The sequence below is a fragment of the Pipra filicauda genome, unplaced genomic scaffold (genome assembly GCF_003945595.2).
Source record: "Pipra filicauda isolate LSUMZ 115617 unplaced genomic scaffold, ASM394559v2 scaffold2_size9829703_pilon, whole genome shotgun sequence".
Lineage (NCBI taxonomy): Eukaryota > Metazoa > Chordata > Aves > Passeriformes > Pipridae > Pipra > Pipra filicauda.
In genome coordinates this window covers 3,344,195-3,358,816 of record NW_024104421.1, presented here as the reverse complement: position 1 = coordinate 3,358,816, position 14,622 = coordinate 3,344,195, and the positions used below count along the sequence as shown (strand labels likewise).

Here is a 14,622-nt window from a genome sequence, read left to right as displayed (position 1 = left end):
GCTTGTTTATTTATGGGTATTGAATGTCTTGTAGCTAGGGTAAGGCTTAGGGAGGTTAGCCTGGTCTCTGAATCAAATACCTGCCTCCTCGAATTCTGTTTGCAATTTCATATGGATAAGATAGTCACACAATACACTATTATATAGTGTGTGCTGGTTACTGGCTGCCACATGCCAACCCTGAAGTCACTGCACTTCAAGGCTGATAGAAATGACCACCCTTAAGTCATGTAAAACTCAAATATTTTGGACTTAAAGGCACTGTGCAAACACTGTTATTGCAAGTCAGTGAACATCGGCTCCTAAACGGAGCAGAACAGGATGCAAATCTGTCAGCATTTCCCAACTGGCCCGTACCACCTAAGCTATAATGCGAATGAATGAGGCCTTAGTATGCTCTGCTGCAAGGTAAGCTAAACAGTAGCTGATCCCTGAACAGAAACTTTCATTTGATATTAATTATGGTAAAAAGATATGGCAGGGTTGTGAGAAAATTTAAAGGAACCTTTTATCACTGCTGAACTTTAGGCCATTTGCATCATTTGGAGGCTTCCATTCTTTGTGTCCAAAAAGTCTGTGCCTACCCAGAGCTCAGTGTAACACAGCAACTGCTGCCTTTTGCAATTCAGGAAATAAGCTGAACCCAGACCAGAAGTGTGAGTGTAACTTATACTTTCTATATGGACCCAAGTTTTATAGCCCTGATAAAGCACAAATGAAGCAGATCTTGTTCAGTCATATAAAATCAAACATGCAAGGGTCTCTCTGTGCTCACTTGACCCCATCCAGGGAGAAGCCTAGTAGGTTTAAATTACACTGTGGGAGCAATTCCTAATCACCTGTGGCTACAGAAATATAGACAGTATTTTCATCTGCTGACACAGACACAGAATATCCCAAAGAGACCTTGGGAAATACTTTCCAGTGACTAAAGGGCATTTCTCAAGTATCTGTCACAAGGTTTTTCCAGAACCAGCTGCTTATATGGTCATTAACTTTCATTTAGCTTTTGTTTAACTACAGTTGAGTTTAAGTAGTTTTTAGCAGATAGTCTGTGCAATCAAGTTCACTGAAGGGCAGGCTCTGAAGGAACTGTCGTACAACTGACAGCAGATGTGAACATAATACCAGATCGCCTTCTCGAAGGTAAACTCTGGCCAATCCCTGGGACCCAGAGATGCATCCCATGTCCTTGGTCCTGATGTGCATCCTGGCCATATCCTGACTGCCTGCTAGGGCAGTGCGGGCACCAATGCCCTGTGTGCAAAGGCTGATGGATACAGAGACTGTTGAGTGGGTAGCCTGTCCCAGCTCCAGTGTAGAGAGGTGGTGGCTTTGAGACTGGGCCACATTGTGAGCATACCAGCTCTGAAGTCTAAATATAACCAGCCTCAAAGATAACCAAAGATAAGATTTCTGTGCCCAACAGAACACATGCCAAAAAGGACAAGAAGAATCACAATCAGCAGTTAAAAATCCCCAAATAACAATAATAAACCCCCCCAGTATAATCCAATGATCACAGCATGCTCATGCCTTCATCTGTTTTCTCCTGCAGGGTCTGAAGCTGATACTACACTCTCTTGTTTCTTAGCTCTGATTAAATGACAGTTGAAATCTATTTTTTTGCATTAGAATTCAAAAAGGCATGACCTACTTGGTAGCATTTCCTCAGAGACAGAAAGAGAGAAAGGGGGGGAACAAACAGGGTCAGGAGTTCTCCCTGTGAGCAGTGATAGAATGCAGCAGCCGTAAAAAGAAGTACTAAATATTGCCCTGTGACACTGAAGTTGGACACCTGCCCTAAGTGTCACAGTTACCTCTCCACACTGCCTGCCCAGTGCAAGCTGGCTCTGATGGCCCCGCGGTACCGGCAGCAGCTCCATCCCTTTGGAATGTGGTGGCTGCAGCAAGCACCAGTCTTCAGCAGCGTGATGGAGTGTGTGTTGAGGGTGAGGCCCTCGGTGATTTGGGCGGGGAGAACTCTGATAAGGAAGGAAACGCAAAGAGAATGCGCAGGCACCACTTTACTGGGAGGCAGGGAGATAGCAGTACCTCCCCGAGGCCCTTTCCCCGTCTGCTGCCCCATGGTGGCAGCCATCCTGGGGAGTTCAGAAGGGAGCCACTCAGGTATGTTTGCCAGTAGTTTAAGCAGTAGTAGAAGCAGTTTAAAGGCTTTCAGCAATAAGGCATATGCTGGGGGAAAAAAGAAAAAAGAAAAAAAGACCAGGTTCTTCCTTGCCCTTAGGGCAGTTTTGTTCTGAATCATAACTTGTCTTATGGGTCTTCCTGGAGTGCCATAAAGCTGTGTCAGTCCTTCACACGACTCCAAGAGCATTGTGATCACGTGGGATGGGCGGGATGAGGCATTACCTTGCAAGGACACATTACAATCCTGCCTTTCGGGGGAAAAAAATAAAAATATGTGGGGTAGACCCAGTGTCACAGTCACTCTGCTGGATCTAATCATAGCCCTGTCCTGTCCACAGCCCCAAGGAGCTGCACGAGTACTTAGCTATTGCCTTTCTTGGGCTGAGCAAACATTTAGACCAGTCTTTTAGAGTGGCAGCCCTCTGCAATTCACTGTGATGATTCTGGCCAGTTTCATTTACCACAGGCAAATTTGTTTTCTCTTGCTGGGGAACAACAACAGGGTGAACCTGTAATGACCTGCCATCTTCTACAAATCACAGGGCTATGTATGTAGGACAAAAACATTCTGAGATGGAATTAAGGCAATGAACATTTTATGAATGCTACAAGTTCTAGGAATTATCTATAAATGTCCAGGCTGTACACAGCTCAGTGTTTGAAAATGTATCTTGCTGAATGCTTTGCCCCATATGGCCAAGCACAGCTCTTTCTTTTTGATTTCCAGGCTCTCGAACCAGAATAAACTACCCTAATTGCTTTTATTTATTATTTATTGAAACAGTATTCCTATCTCAATTTCCCTCTTTATTGGCTGAGTACATGTTAAGTTATGGTGACAGGAAATGACAGATAAAAATGACATGCAGTTTTTACATATATTTTTCGTCAGTGGGGCTCAAAATATTTTATAATCGTTAGCGCCATTTTACAGAAGAAATCCTGAAAGACAGGGCAGGAAATACTTCATCCGACAGGCACAGGGTGGAGCTGGAGCAGCCACTGCAGCTGCTGCTCTCCCTGCTGCTGCCCAACGGCTGCCAAAGTACATTTTGATTGATGAGAGAAACCGTAAGTACATGTAATAGTACAACTGTGATCTTCAGTAACTATCTTGCTCCCTCTGCAATATAAAAACTTTCATGAATATATGAGATGAGACATATTTTAAAGGAGACAATAGGGAATTGTGACTTTATTAACAAAGTTTTAAGGAACTGGCAGTATGTATCTAATGTTTGTGGGTATTAGGGATCAAAAAACCTCAAATATTAATTTATGGGGATAATTTTGCTTTCATTAACTATTTCATTCGCAGTCGCTGGCTTGAGCTAAAATCTTTGGGTGTGGGGATGTGTACTGATTGGAGTGTAGCACAGCAAAGCACTGAAGTGCATAGAGCCACACAAGTTACAGACAGACAGGCTCTCCAAATCACCCAGTTGTTCTCCTTGGCAATTGCTAAGATTGTCCTCTAACAGTGTGGTGTTCCTGTAGTGTTTTGACTAGTCTCACTGTAAAAGATGCAGGTGTGCAGTTTCCAACATTTTCCCCGGGGATATTATTTCTTGAGGTGAAATCTCCACGTTGCATAGGTTTTCCTGCTGCTCTGCCTACACTTCCCATTCCTTAACAGGGGAAGTTCTTGTTCTCTTCGGTGTTCCCCCTCTGTGCCTCTACACCAGACACAGGCCCTGTCACATGAGCCAGGCTTCCCAATTGCCTGCAGCGACATCAGGCCTGGAAACACCATCTGGTTTTCATAATCTTTCTGGCATTGCACTGGCCATGGCCTCCCCCCCCCGGTGCTGTGCCCTGGAGCACGCAGGTCAGTCCCAAGCACTAAACCCTGGTCTAGTGGGGCGTCTTCCCACCTCAACTGTGGGCCTGTGGCAGCTGCCCTGGACACCAGGGATGCTTCACACCACAGAATCACAGCATCACAGAATGGGTCAGGTTGGAAGGGACCACAGTGGGTCATCTGGTCACACCCCCCTGCTCAAGCAGGGCCATCCCTGAGCACATGCCACAGGATTGTGTCCAGATAGTTCTGGAATATCTCCGATGAGGGAAACTCCATAACCTCTCTGGGCAATCTGTTCCAGTGAGTGGTCACTTGCACAGTCAAAAAGCTCTTTCTCCTCCGGTGGAACGTTCTGTGCATCAGTTTCTGCCTGTTGCCTCTTGTCCTATTGCTTGGCCGAGAAGAGTCTGGCTCCATCTTCTTGGTACCCTCCCACCGTTAGATACTTAAAGACATTGATGAGTCCTCCTCTCAATTGTCACTGCTAATGTAAAAAAACAGATTTCAACTGTAATTTAAACAGAACTAAGAAACAAGAGAGTATAGTAACAGCTTCAGGCCCTGCAGGAGAAGACTGATGGATGGAGGGCATGAGCATTATTGTTATTTGGGAATTTTTAACTACTAATCATGATTCTTCTTGTCCTTTCTGGTACTTATTCTGTTGGGCACCTTTCCCCCAGTGAATTTCGCAGTGCCCGGATGGCTCTGAGCTGTCACCACAGATGGCCCCCCTTGGCCACAGAAGCACTGTGTGGCCCAGGGGTTTCCCATGACACCGATTTCAGTAGGAGAAGGTGACACTCTGCTGCCTGCTCAGGAAGCAGTGTCACAGGAGAACCCCCTGCCAGGCCCAGAGCCCGTTGCTGGGGGCTGGAAACTCCACTGTTCCCTAATAGTGTTTGCTGACCCTCTCCGTTTTTTGGCCGCAATAACCCCCTGCAGTGCTACAGGCTGGGGGCAGAGTGGCTGGAAAGTAGCCCAGCTGCTGGTCACCAGCAGCTGAACATGTGCCCAGGTGGTCAAGCAGGCCAATGGCATCCCGGCTTGTGTCAGGAATAGTGCAGCCATCACGACCAGGGCAGTGATTGTCCTGAGGCCACACCTGGAGTACTGTGTCTGGTTGGGCCCCTCAACTCAAGGAGGACATCTTGGTCTTGGAACGAGTCCAGAGAAAGGCAAAGAAGCTGATGAAGGATCTGGAGCAGCTGAGGGAGCTGGTGGGGTTTAGCTGGGAGAAAAGGAGGCTCAGGGGGTCCTTATCACTCTTTACAACTCTCTGAGTGTGTCGCCCAGTGGGGGTCAGGCTCTTCTCCCGGGTAACAAGTGGCAGGACAAGAGGACATAGTTTTCAGCTGCGCCAAGGGAGGTTTAGGTTGGGCATTAGGAAGAATTTCTTCACAGCAAGGGTGATTAGACATTGGAACGGACTGCACAGGGAGGTGGTGGAGTCATCATCCCTGGAGGTGTTTAAGGAAAGACTGGACGTGGCACTTAGTGCCATGGTCTGGCTGGCGTGGCCGTGTCCGGTCAAAGGTTGGACTCGATGACCTCAGAGATCATTTCCAACCTAACTGACTCCGCGACTCTATTCCCAGGACGGAAGGCAGATAACGCACCGCCCCCGCACCCCCCCCCCCCCCCTCCCCGCTCCCGGTGCGCCTGCGCGGCCGCGGTGGCTCCTCCTCCCTGCCATCCCCTCCCATCCCTCCCTTCCCTTCCCTCCCTTCCAGGCCCGGGCCGGGCTCTCTCCGCGTCCTTCCGGCCCCGGGCGCGCAGCCGCGGCGGCGCCTCCCGCATTGGCGGCGGCGGCCTCGTGCGATGGTGACGCCGTAGGGCCGGGGGAGGCGGCGGCCGGGCCGGGCGGGCGGCGGCGGCAGCGGCGGCCGCGGGACGGGGGCGGCGGCAGCAGCTCCGCCGGCCGTGGGCAGGTGAGAGCGAGCGCAGGGGGAGCCGCGGCCCCCGCTCCGCGCCGCGGGGGCTGCGCGGGCCCGGCCCGGCCGCCCGCGGGGCCGGGGGTCGCCGCCGGGGCGAGCACCCGGTCGGGGGGCGGCGGGGGGACCCCCGCGGTGTGGGGGCAGCGCTGCGGGGTCCCGGCGCTGCCCGGCGGGGCGGGGGGGCCGCGGGAGGGCGGCGGCGGCGCTGCCCTGGCCCGGCCGTGTCTGGGCCCTGCGGGCGGGTGTGCGGGGCGGGAGCGAGCGGAGCCCGCGGGCGGGGAGTTCGCTCGGGGCACGGAGGAGAGCTCGGGAATTGCCGGCTGGAGGAGGCTTTGGGCCAGGGGAGCGCTGTTAAGTGGGTCAAGAGCACCGTAAGTGGGTCTTGTTTATAGTCTTCCGTGCACTTGTTGCTCGCCAGGGCAGGGAGGTCTGCTGCTGCTCCTGAAATCTTTTACAGAGACAATAAAAATAATAACGCCTCCGCTTGCACAATATGGGAGCCTTATTGTGCAAGCAGAGCAGTCTCTGTCTCTCAGTGTTTTCAAGTGAATGTGTGTATAAACCCTTGAACTACCAACAGTAGATAATGCAAATATTCTGTACCGCAGTTTGGATATTCTCACGTTGTTTGGGTAACCACAATTCGGATATTCTCAAGTGGCAGCGGAATAAACTTTTTAAAAAGTTGGTTTTTATTTTTGTAATTTTTTTTTTTTCCCTGAGAGAATCAGACATTCATCTCTTGCTTGCTTAGGTTGAACAACAAAGACGTTTAAACATATGGTAATCGCCCAGAAGACAAAGAAGATATGACAGCTGTTGTTCTTACTGGGCTTTTGCAGCAGTGTTTCTTTTTGTGTCTGTTTTAGCCTTACAAGTCAGTTGATTTCGTGGCTTTAGTAGTTGTGTGGGCAATTGTTTTGAGAAAAACGTTAATATTAAATTATAACTTTTTTTGACGTACAGACTTTGTCACCTTGTGAATGTAAACTATCATGCACCTGTTACATAGCAGAAAAGCTTTTAGATATTACTCCTTGTTTAAGGGCACTTTCTGTTCTTTGTGCAGCATTGAAGTTCTTCAGGCGGTTGAATTGTCTTGTGTATCACAACCATGTTGCGTATTTTTTTTAAAATGGACCAGGTTTTACTAAACTGGCCAGGCCCTCTGGGCAAACCCTTCTTGGTATAATCTGGTTTTCAAGACTTGAGACCTTTAAAGTGTAATTTAAACTCTTGTTTTCACTCCCTTGCTGTAGTCAGTGCCGGACAGTATTAAATTTCTGGTTCCATCCTGGCTGTGGTCTTCACAGATCTGTTCTGGAAGTCGGTGAAGAGCTGTGCACTGCACAGCCCTCTTTCTCAGCACTGTGGTAAAAATCCTCTGCTTTCAGAGGCCTTTTTCGTAGTAGTTCAGTGTCGAGGTGCTTGTTTTCTGCAGAACCTTAGTGAGACTGCTACAAATTCGGTGGCAGCTGCTGTAACAGAGGAAAATATGTTTGTGATCGACAGAAGTAGGTTGTTGTGTCATGAAATTATGGATGCAGCACGGTCATAAAACCCAGCCTGTTTTCCTTGTTATCTTTGGCTATGAGCTAATATTATTTATATGAGAAAGGAAGTGATTGTGTTTTGAGTTTGTTTTTCCTTTTCCCATAGGGGTACAAGCCAGCTCCAGTTATGAAGATTTTATGCTGTGGTTCTTGCATTATTATGTGTAAACTTCATCTGTCCCGTGGCACTTAATCCAGTACGAAGGCTATGAGTATGTGTTAGCAGGCAACTTAAAAGAAGTTCATTGTTGTGTGGGAAGTGTAATATTAGTTGATAAAATACGGAAATGATTCCCTTGCCTGAGCTTACAAATAAATATGGCTGTGAATAAGGTTGTTGGCAGCTTTGCAGTGAAAACCATGCAGAATAGTTACTAACGTGGAAAACTGAATCCGAGTTAGTGATGGAGGAGTTAAAAGCTGCATCCTAGCTCAGTCCAGGTTTTCAAAATGATGCTTTCTGAGTGTAAATCAGATATGAAAACGTAATCTGGTGTGAAGGGCAAGAGCGTATTTTTGGCATACTTCTTAAACAAAAGCTTTCATGGTGAAAATTCCTTCAGCAGATTCTCATGTATTGTATGTGTATTCTCAGACATAAATACAAAATGTGTTGGGTATATGAGGTTAAATTGTATCAGGTCTTCAAGAGAGCCAGACACAAACAGAGGTATTTCCCTGACCCCCCCCCACAACCCCAGTCTTTGCACCGATGGAGTTGTATTAGTGCCGTTGGACTGGTGACATTACCACTAGTTTGCTAAAGTGGCTAGTGAGCAGTGATTTTGGCAACGTGGGTGAGATTCAGACTTGGAGCCTGACTCCTGGATACAGGATTAAAGGGCTGGGGTTTGAAAAGCCTCTGCTTGCTCTAGGCAAGCGTTTCTGCTGATTTGTCATGAAGGAAAATTAATGGGAATTGGCAGGGCATGTAATGCCAGTGATTTTAATGCTTGGCTCTCTGCTATCTCATGTCTTCAGTTGCATGTTCAAGGAGCTGTGTCAAGCATTCATGTACGAAAGATACTCAATATTAGGCACTAAAAATTTTGCAAGTTTTACAGGTTTCTGGTTGCATAACCACATTGTCCAAGACACTGTGCAAAGCAACAAGGCCCGCTTTCGTCAGTGGAGATGCTGTTTGTGCATGAGGAAAATCTTGATAAGGAAACTTCAGGAGATCATTGGATTATTAGGATGCCATCAGCAATTCAAATCCTTGAATAGAGGTAGTTCTGAAATGGAAATAGCAGTTTTGAGTATTTATGATTTGAAAGTGTCTGTGTCTGAGTCATTCAGTGAATTTTTCTGACAGACGGTGTTGGTAGATTTGAAAAGATAATGGTAGCGATTATGGAAAAATATTTGGGACAGTGTTTAGGGGGAAGACTATTAATTTAAATTGTATTGTTTTGTGATAGAACTTGTTTTAAATGCTGTTTCCTTTGTATTGACATATAAGACATTGTATTTCAGTGGGTTGTGCTTAATGTGGTGACTGCCTGCCGCTGCTATTTAAAGCAATACGTTTGTCAAGACAAGTTCAACAAAGAAGCTGGTTTTCAAAAATTCAGAATATGGAGAAAAATAAGATACTAGTTCTGATTCTTCAGAAAACTGCTTCTGAAAACATTTTTTAACTTTCATTTGTTTATTTGAATATGCTCCTACTACTGGAACATTTTATTTTTGAAGTAGGATGCTGCAGATCAGTATGTAAACTAGTAAGAAGCAGGAGGTGAGTTGTTTTCATTTAGTTCCTGTTGCAGAACTGTGAAGTGAATGACCTCCTGCCTTCTGTGTGACAGTGAGAGATTCAGACTTCTATCATGTAACTGTAAAACTGAACAGCAGTTTAACTTGCCCAGTGATTTTCTGGAAAGTTTGTCGCAGTGGTTTGACATAAAAATATAATCTTTATCTTAGTCCACTTTGAAGGTGGACCTCAAGGTTTCCTTTCAGGACATGGTGACAGACTTTCTGTTTACAGAGGACTGTTCACCATGCTGGGATGTGGTAGCTGGTGTGGTGATAAGCAGACAGCCTATCTCAGGAAAGGAGGTGCCACAGCTTCTGCTGCTGCTTGATTTGAGAAGTAGCAGAGAACTTGAAGTGAGTTGGCAAAATTAAGGTGCTTAGAAATTTGGAGAGCAAATATTACATGTTTAATTCCATTTTGCATTCTGATTTAACATGATTTTCAATTATAACCTCTTTGGAATTTTCAGGACCTCATGGAAATACCTTTGTATTTCACTGTTTTTTGTTCAGTGGTATCTGTCTGAGTTATGATGTGATCACAGTAGGAAAAAAATTACTGTCCAGGTTTTGTTTGGTTTCTTTTTTTTAGTTTAATGATATCTTGATGGCAGTTTTATTTGTTGTTGCACATAGCCGTGATTACTCTTGTATTCTGGAGTTGCAGATCTCTGCTGCTCTGTTAGTGGAGGAAAGGGTCTCTTTTTCTGACCAGGCAGGATTCTTTGGACTTCTGTGAACTGTGTATGTGTGACAGTGAATGTTTTTGGACTTCTCAGGGCTGCCTTGTGGTTAAATTGATTGCATAAAGGTGCCTTCAAATGCATAGGCAGATACAAGGTTCCCAGGACACGTAATTGTCAGCGTAGAAAAATCTGCTGCACGGTTCAGATGGATTTCAATAGCTGTGAAAATGCTGGGATGTGCCAGCTGCTGTAGCGCTCTGTGAACAGGACTAATTAAGCCCTTGTGAGAAGAGAAAATAGTCAGGCACTATTTACAGGAAGAAAGAGTTGGAACAGGCAGAGCTGTAATCATTGGCTCTGAGGTACCTTTAGACAGCAGTAGGCAAGAGAGTAGACAATTTACTTGCTGAATGGGTTGAAAGTCAAGTCTGAATGCTTACAATGGGTATTGCAGTGTTCTGCCAGCACGTCTAAGTACATTGCACACTTCTGTTGAGACCTGCTACAGGAAAGGCTACTTCCCTTTTTTGCCCTATTTTGTTCTCTTCTGTCTGGGAGTATTTTATCTCAAAGCAGTTAACGTTCATGTTTCTCATGCAATGCTGAAAACCAAACTATATTAGATATAGATGTCATAAATGTTGCTTGCCTTTGAATGGGTCCTGTCAAAGTCTAGCTGTCTGCTAAAGCGAATGGTTGTTTTTCCAATTTTAAGCTTTTCTATTATCATCTGCATGTATTCAAAGACAAGGTGCAACTAGGCTGCCTTACCTTAAGTACACCAAAACCATTTCTCATATCTGTTCATCCAATTTTCCTCCTTCTCAACCAAATTAAATGCTCTTTTCCCTAGTGTGCATGGTTCCATCTGCTTAGAGGATTGCAGAGACTACCATTCCTGATTTGAAGACAAGATCAATTGTGCTGCTCTGTTTAGGTCTAGAGGATGACACTTTATGCGCCACAGATTTCCTTAGGAGATCATCACTGGATGTGTTAAGCCGTTCTACAGCTTTTAGGTAAGGGTCCTTTTAGTGGTAGGAACCTTTAGTGGGCTTTTCTCTGCTTTAATGACAGCATTCTGGCAAGGTTCCCGCTTTAGCTCCTTACTGATGGATGTTTTTGGCTTGTCAAGTTTGATTTTTCTCAAAGTGCTGTCTCAAGTGTGTTTTAGTAAACTGAGTGCTTATGGATATTTGAATAAACAGGCTGTTCTGGAGGGAACAAGCCATGGGCCTTCTTGCTGTATGAAACATTTTCTTTAGACTTTGTTAAAGACCCTTATTTGTGCTCCCTTGGTTTCTTGTGAGAACTACTTGGTGGGTGATAGCAGGATTTGGGAACTGTAACCATGATAAGGACTTCAAGATCACACTGTCTGTACATTGTTTCTGAGTTTTTATTAAATGCAGAACTTGTGATGAAAATGGAATAATTGAATTGAGGCAGTAAAAGCTGCCTTCTGAGAGCAAATACCAACTCTGGGTTCTTAGATTAAATCTGAATGGTAAAATTCCTTTAGCTGGTGGTAAAATTCCTAAAGTTAATCTTTAACTCCTGATTGTACTAGAAATATATCCATATCTCCCAGTCTGCATTGGGAGCTGTTTTAAAAAGCAGTGCAAAGATAAGTGTAGCTGAGACTGACTGTGCTCTCAATCCTGAGAGTACTGGCAAGATTTTAGCTGCAAGGAAAGGGATTTTAGCATTTGGAACAAGGAAGAGGATGGCTAGTAGGACTTGGGATGAAGAGCCATTGAACATGCATTTTGGCATCTCTCAGCTGACAGCTTAGGTGTGCATTTGTTATGGAGAACCCTGCATGGCATTTCCTGGTGGGCTGCTCCTGGGATTTAGTGGTTGCCATTCCCTGGCGTAAACTGAAGGATTTACTTTTTCTGTTTTCTTTCCTAATGTTTTAATTTATATCTTGGTCTCTGTGACTGGTGGAATTTGTGGGCACGTATTACTTAAAGAAATACTAGTGCTGTGGGGATAAGTTAGTGGTGGTGGAATCTGGTACATTTTGATGTTATGGGATGACACAACCAATTTGCCCATGAAGAACAGTGTGCTTTGCAAATTGTGATAGTTAAAGCAATTATTTGTGTCTGTGTAGAATAGCATATGGCATTGCAAGGCTGGTAACAGTGATATTCTACTCTTCTCAATATTAATCCTTTAGGCAAATAATTTTTTGTTTTAATGGAACATGACTGTAGAAATAAAAGTAAGAGCCTATTCATAATTTTTATTAAACTATCTATGTGACAAAGTGCCAGCTACTGGCTTTCTGCCTGCTGTACCTTCAGCAGGGAACAAAATGGGTTATTTTCTGAGGTGAGTGTTCTGAGAGTTGAGAAAAGCACAACAAAGTCAACAAAAGCTTTACTTAGTAGTTTTCTGACCTTTATGTATTCCAAGCTAAAAGGAGGATGCTGAAAAAGGCTTCTGTCACGGTTATCTTAATGTCCATGGTTAAGTGCAACTGCTCTTTGACTTCCTGCTCTGTGACATTTTAATAATTGGCAACTATATGAATTCTGCAGCGTTACAGAAATAGTTCAATAATAGGTGTGTGATAAAATTCCTTTTCCTTTTGTGAGCTTCACTAATGCAGCAAAGGAAGTTGCTAGGTAGCTTAGACTTGATTTGTAAGATATTTCTCAAGGGGCAATTTTCAAATACGTTTTTGGTATGGAAGATGGATACTGAATTTAAATGGAAATACTATATTATTTAAATATAAATATATATACCTGGTAAGTATGAATTATTCGTTTTACTCCTGTGAAGGATATAAAGAAATAGTTTTTGGTGGTGTGTTTATTTATTCTCATTTTAGATCATCCCCCAGAAACAGAGAGTGTAATTTGCAAAAGCCTCCTTTTCTTTCTGTTAGGATTTTTCATAGGTGATCTGGCATTCTGATACCACCTAGGACTGTAAAGAAAGAACATCAGTAATAAAATGTTAAAACTTTCTGGGTTACAAAAATCCAATGTTTCATTCAGTAGGAAGTGACTTGTTGCTAAAATAATTGGAGATGTGTATTGTTTTTAGCTGCTGTGTCTGTAAAACTCTTTAATTTGGCCTTAAACCCATGCTCTGGAGTTCAAAGGTGGGATGTTGCCTGTATTCTGCCTTGAAGGAAAACTCGGTTTCAAGTGAAGCTTATCCTTGATAGAAGCAAGAGAAGCTTGACCAAGTTTCGTTGCATAAATGCTTCTGTCCCAAACATCAAACTGGCGCGTGACGCTGTTGGAAGTGCCAGTTGTGTCAACTGATTTGGAAGGGCTCCAGTACTGGGGTCAGTGTAGGGAAAGGGAGATTGTACCAAAAAAAAAAATCTCAAAGACTCGGATAAGGTCCAGGTGGATGTAACAGTCCAGCTCTGCATGGCTGTGGGTAACCAGGGCCCGCTTTGGGTTTGGAGCAGCAGAGTTTTAAGATGCTCTTGGGAAGGTGGTACAAGATGTTCTCAGAAGGACGCTAGTTTTTCGTTCCTCCGTGTAAGCCCTTTCCAGCTGACTTTTTCTGCGTTGGTTAACCGGATCAAACAGCCCCTTGTTACACATCACAGTAAAGTCATTGTGAGAAACAAAGCGTGATTACAGAACCCATGACTGTTTTCCTCTGAAAACTCATGTCTTGGCTCTGTTTCAATAGTTCATTATTATGTAAGTGCCTGAGGGCTTATATGCTTGCAAGACTCACATGAGTGTTTTCTGTAGACTAAGGTCATCCTTGAAAAGGTACAATTCCACATTCCTGTTCTTCTAACAGTAAGTATGATGCGTCCAGTAGTTCTTGTACCACCACCTGAAATCTTTCTACATTTTGAGAGAATTCATCCTATGTAGACATTAAAACTCCCTTGAAACTTGATGCTTCCTTCTTGGAGATCCTGTTTTGAAGTAACAGATAATTTGAATGCTTTCTCATTTCAAGCCAAAGGAACTCGTGAATTGGGCAGTAATCGAAGTAATGTCTTTGTAATAAATGAACAGTTTATAAGCATATTATTTGTTACAACATTCAAAGTCACAGGTAACAGTGGTGGTATTTGAGGTTGACCAAAGCATAGTTGCATAATTCCTGTCGTAGAATGACATTTAGTCACACTAATGATGGAGCAATTGAGAATTACTGGCACTTAAAATTAATTACCAGGCAAACATAAAAAGGAAAGGTGGAGGATATGCTCATTACTGCTGCTTCCATTGGAGACTGCTGCTTCAGGGGATGTGACAGAGGTAATAGAGCTGTACCAGCATATTCTGCTGATGGTGATCCAGTTGCTAAGCAAAAATGCAGGATGTGTTTGTTAAAACTGCTTCTCTTCAGTGATTGTCCAACTGCCTTTATTCGTCTTTGAACTTTTGATTTGGTTGTCCTGAAAATCTTGGATCATCTGGTAAGTTGTCTAGGGAATTGGTTATATTAGGAAGCAAGTGGTCTGTTAGTGAAAACCAGTTCTGCTTTGTGTTGGAAATGTTGAATAAGGAAGCCGTACAACTGGGAGGTTTTAAACTGTTGGGAATAACACTTCGTGTAGAAGTATTAGCAGCACTTACTGTGCATAATGTAGTATGTGTGTTGTTTGAGCCAGATTTTCTGCCTTGTGTACTACTTGCAGTATGGATTAAGTAGGTTGTATAACGTACAAGCCTTTCCTCCTCCACTGGAGTGCAGTGAATGCCAGTTTGAAGCTGTCATGCTAGTGCTGTGTG

General features: G+C 44.3%; 1 protein-coding gene across 3 annotated transcripts in view; it reads left to right on the top strand.

Annotated features, from left to right (window-relative positions):
- Nucleotides 1-5,658: 5,658 nt before the first annotated feature.
- Nucleotides 5,659-14,622, top strand: part of ADIPOR2 (adiponectin receptor 2) — a 44,915-nt gene continuing 35,951 nt past the window's right edge. The window contains exons 1-2 of one of the 3 annotated variants that reach the window (XM_027726562.2): nucleotides 5,659-5,886; nucleotides 10,743-10,908. The gene's annotated coding sequence lies outside the window, so the exon portion shown is untranslated. Of the gene's footprint in view, nucleotides 5,887-6,152; nucleotides 6,264-10,742; nucleotides 10,909-14,622 lie in introns of those variants that run through there. The other 2 variants (XM_027726563.2, XM_027726567.2) reach the window with 2 other exon arrangements.